Genomic DNA, 4,913 nt, shown 5'->3' with positions numbered 1-4,913 from the left:
TCATTTTGGTCTATGCTATGGGATCATACCTTGATTTCCCAGTCAGTGGTTTGTTTACAGCCATGTCTAACAGTATTTGGAACTTTCTTTTGGTAAGTGACTTCTTAATTTATAAGAACTTCTTTGTCTATGATTGATTTATGAATATGATATCATCTCAACCTTTTCTGAGAGTAATTAATAATTTTTTTCACTTTTCTCTATTTCCATCCTATCTAGTTATCTCATCAATCCTTCTTAGCCTTTCTGTTTATGATGTTACTTGTCCTCAGTTCAGTTTGTTCAGTCACTCAGTCAAATGTGACTCTTTGCAACCCCATGGACTGCAGCACACCAGGCTTCCCTGTCCATCACCAACTCCCGGAGCTTGCTCAAACTCATGTCCATTGAGTCCGTGATGCCATCCAACCAGCTCATCCTCTGTCATCCCCTTCTCCTCCCGCCTTCAATCTTTCCCAGCACCAGGGTCTTTTCCAGTGAGTCAGTTCTTCACATGAGGTGGCCAAAGTACTGGAGTTCAGCTTCAGCATCAGTCCTTCCAATGAATATTCAGGACTGATCTCCTTTAGGATGGACTGGTTGGATCTCCTTGCAGTCCAAGGGACTCTCAAGGGTCTTCTCCAACACCACAGTTCAAAAGCATCAATTCTTCAGTGCTCAGCTTTCTTTATGGTCCAACTCTCACATCCATACATGACTGCTGGAAAAACCATAGCTTAGACCAGACAGACCTTTGCTGGCAAAGTAATGTCTCTGCTTTTTAATATGCTGTCTAGGTTTGTCACAGCTTTTCTTGCAAGGAGCAAGTGTCTTTTAATTCATGGCTGCAGTCACCATTTGCAGTGATTTTGGAGCCCAAAAAAATAGTCTGTCACTGTTTCAGTTGTTTCACCATCTATTTGCCATGAAGTGATGGGACCAGATGCCATGATCTTAGTTTTCTGAATGTTGAGTTTTAAGCCAGCTTTTTCACTCTCCTCTTTCACTTTCCTCAAGAGGCTCTTTAGTTCCTCTTCATTTTCTGCCATAAGGGTGGTGTCATCTGCATATCTGAGGTTATTGATATTTCTCCCCGCAATCTTGATTCCAGCTTGTGCTTCATCTAGTCCGGCATTTTGCATGATGTACTCTGCATATGAGTTAAACAAGCAGGGTGACAATATTGACATACTCCTTTTCCAATTTGGAACCAGTCTGTTGTTCCATGTCCAGTTCTAACTGTTGCTTCTTGACTCCCACACCAATTTCTCAGGAGGCAGGTCAGGTGGTCCAGTATTCCCATCTCTTTCAAATTTTCCACAGTTTGTTGTGATCGATGCAGTCAAAGGCTTTCATGTAATCAATGAAGCAGAAGTAGATGTTTTCTGGAATTCTCTTACTTTTTCTATGATCCAACAGATGTTGGCAATTTGATCTCTGGTTCCTCTGCCTTTTCTAAGTCCAGCTTGAACATCTGGAAGTTCTCAGTTCACGTACTGTTGAAACCTTGCTTGGAGAATTTTAAGTATTACTTTGCTAGTTTGAGTGCTAGAGATGAGTGCAATTGTGCAGTAGTTTGAATATTCTTTGGCATTGCCTTCCTTTGGGATTGGAATGAAAATTGACCTTTTCCAGTCTTGTGGCCACTGCTGAGTTTTCCAAATTTGCTGCCATATTGCATGCAGCACTTTCACAGCATCATCTTCTAGGATTTGAAGTAGATCAGCTGGAATTCCCTCACCTCCACTAACTTTATTTGTAGTGATGCTTCCTAACGCCCACTTGACTTTGGACTCCAGGATGTCTGGCTCTAAGTGAGTGATCACACCATTGTGGTTATCTGGGTCATGAAGATCTTTTTTGTATAGTTCTTCTGTGTATTCTTGCCACCTGTTCTTAATATCTTCTGCTTCTGTTAGGTCCATTCTGTCCTTAATTGTGCCCATTTTCGCAAGAAATGTTCCCTTGGTATCTCTAATTTTCTTGAAGAGATCTCTAGTCTTTTCCATTCTATTATTTCCCTCTATTTCTTTGCATTGATCACTGAGGTAGACTTTCTTATCTCTCCTTGCTATTCTTTGGAACTCTGCATTCAGATGCATATATCTTTCCTTTTCTTCTTTGCCTTTTGCATCTCTTCTTTTCTCAGCTATTTGTAGGGCCTCCTCGGACAATCATTTTCCCTTTTTTGCATTTCTTTTTCTCGGGGATGGTCTTGACCACTGCCTCCTGTACAGTGTTATGAAACTCCATCCATAGTTCTTCAGGCACCCTGTCTATCAGATCTAATCCCTTGAATCTGTTTATCACTTTCAAGGGATTTGATTTAGGTCATACGTGAATGGTCTAGTGATTTTTCCATACTTTCTTCAATTTAAGTCTGAATTTGGCGATAAGGGGTTCATGATCTGAGCCACAGTCAGCTCCCGGTCTTGTTTTTGCTGACTGTATAGAGCTTCTCCATCTTTGGCTGCAAAGAATATAATCAATCTGAGTTCAGTATTGACCATCTGGCAATGTTCATGTGTAGAGTCTTCTCTTGTGTTGTTGAAAGAGGGTGTTTGCTATGACCAGTGTGTTCTCTTGCCAAAACTCTGTTAGCCTTTGCCCTGCATCATTTTGTATTCCAAGGCCAAACTTGCCTATTACTCCAGGTATCTCTTGACTTCCTACTTTTGCATTCAAGTCCCCTACGATGAAAAGGACACTTTTTTTGGTGTTGATTCTAGAAGGTCTTGTAGATCATCATAGAACCATTCAACTTCAGCTTCTTTGCATTAATGGTTGGGGCATAGACTTAGATTGCTGTGGTATTGAATGATTTGCCTTGGAAACAAACAGAGATCATTCTGTCATTTTTGAGACTGCACCCAAGTACTGCATTTAGGACTCTTGTTGACTATAAGAGGTACTCCATTTCTTCTAAGGGATTCTTGTCTAAAGTAGTAGATGTAATGGTCATCTGAATTAAATTCACCCATTCCGGTCCATTTTAGTTCACTGATTCCTAAAATGTTGATGTTCACTCTTGCCATCTCCTGCTGACATCTGTAGTATCTTTTAAATTTGTATATAATCATCAATGCTTGTTTTCTTTTTTAGTTTATCTTGTTTTGATTCCTATGTGAGAAGGTTTTTTCTACCCCCAAGATATGTTCCTAATCTCCCAAATGTTCATTTAACCTTTTTGTTTCTTTTTGGTTTTAGATTTTCAGGCTATGTGGAATATATTTTATACATAAACAAGGTTAGAAACAACTTTCTTCTAGATGAAAAGTTAATTTTACTTATATAAATGATATTTTATATCCTTTATTGCATGATTATTTCACCCACTGAATTCCAACTGCCATCTGTCTATGTTTTACTCTTATGCATCCGGCCTGTTAAAGTCACTCAGGGCTGGTGGTTTTCTCCACGGAAGGCAGGGTGGCTTTCTTTGCTGTGAGGAACTGAGACATTAGTAATCCCTGTCTTTCGCTCACTGCTTCGCATTACTCAGATTATCATGAGAGGTAACATGGGACAAAGGGCAGGTGGGGAACAAGAAGGCATCGGGGGATCCTGTGGCTTTGTCACTTAGTCATCATAACAACGGTGGTGTTTTATAGATATCACAGTCGCCTGGTTTCTTCTTGCACTGTTAGGACTGATACTTAAGGGAGTGTAGGAGGGGCTTCCCTGGTGGCTCAGCAGTAAAGATGCCTCCTGCAGTGCAGGCAGATGCAGGAAACAGGGGTTCGAACCCTGGGGCAAGAGTTGGGAGACAGAGACAGACAGGTGGAGTGGTGCAGTTCTTCACAGCAACTTAATTTTTAATGAGCTCCATTCACTGCATTTTTCTCATATAAAACCATGTGATGGCTATAGCTGGAGCCTGGGTCCTCTGCAGGGAAACCCTGGGGGTTCTTGGTAAGATGGTCAGTGAGTTCCTGATATGCAGACTCGATGAACACCATATCTTTCAAGAGATCAGGGGTGAGATAACTGTCCGTCTTAGAAATGGCATCAAAAGTGGCCTTGGAGAAGTTGCCCAGGGTAACAGGGCATTCCCTGGCAGAGGTGCAGCAGTGGTCAGTTCTGGCCATCACCAAGGATCTTCTTGGGCACAGGAAGCTGAGATGATGCCAGTGCCCCTGAGGGCACCAGCACAGAGCCATAGTGGCCAGTCACCTGGCCAATGTGGGACTTGCAGATCTTATTCCCCCAGTAGCCTCACAGCACAGGGATGATGGAGAGCTTGCAAGAATGATGGCCCCACGAATGGCAGTGGCTACCGTCTTAGAGCACTTGACACCCAAACCAACGTGACCACTGCAATCCCCAATGGAAACAAATGCCTTGAACCTGGTCTCCCGGACAGCAAAAGAATCTGCTTTTGCACAGGCATAATCTTCAAATCTCATTCTTGAGGGATGTTCCCAGGAAAAAGTCAATGATCTCAGATTTCTTGATGGGCAGAAAGAAGAGATATATCTCCTCCAGGGACTTGATCTTCACATCCCTGACCAGGCAGCCCAGTTTGGCGATGGGGAACCACTCATCCTCGGTCTTGCCTAGGCAAGACCACAGCCTCAGGTTCCACAGCCTCGACTCCGGCCCAATCCCTGTCTCAGATACCGCAGCCAAAGGCTCCACCGAAGCCACTGAGGCCTCCCATTCTAGGGCCCTAGGGGCCTCTGGGCCCTGCCTCAGCACCAGCATCAGCCACCATTTGGTGTTTTTACAGAGAAGAAACCTTCATGCCAACTTTGAGGGAGTCTCCCATTCCCTGAGGGCTTCCAAGTTGGCTCAGTGATAGAGAATCCCCCTGCCAAGCAGGAGACGCAGGTTCGATCCCTGGGACAGAAAGATCCCCTAGAGAAGGAAATGGCTACCTATTCCAGTATTCTTGCCTGGAGAATCCCATGGACAGAGAAGCCTGGTGGGCTATA

The 4,913-nt window shown here is 43.4% G+C and overlaps 1 pseudogene; it reads right to left on the bottom strand.

Annotated features, from left to right (window-relative positions):
• Positions 1-3,808: 3,808 nt before the first annotated feature.
• LOC102275638 (small ribosomal subunit protein uS5 pseudogene) lies at positions 3,809-4,693 on the bottom strand (annotated as a pseudogene).
• Between the last annotated feature and the right edge of the window lie 220 nt (positions 4,694-4,913).

The sequence above is a fragment of the Bos mutus genome, chromosome 5 (assembly GCF_027580195.1).
Source record: "Bos mutus isolate GX-2022 chromosome 5, NWIPB_WYAK_1.1, whole genome shotgun sequence".
NCBI lineage: Eukaryota > Metazoa > Chordata > Mammalia > Artiodactyla > Bovidae > Bos > Bos mutus.
The sequence above is the reverse complement of the archived record's forward strand: the minus strand, read 5'-3'. Positions and strand labels throughout refer to the sequence as shown.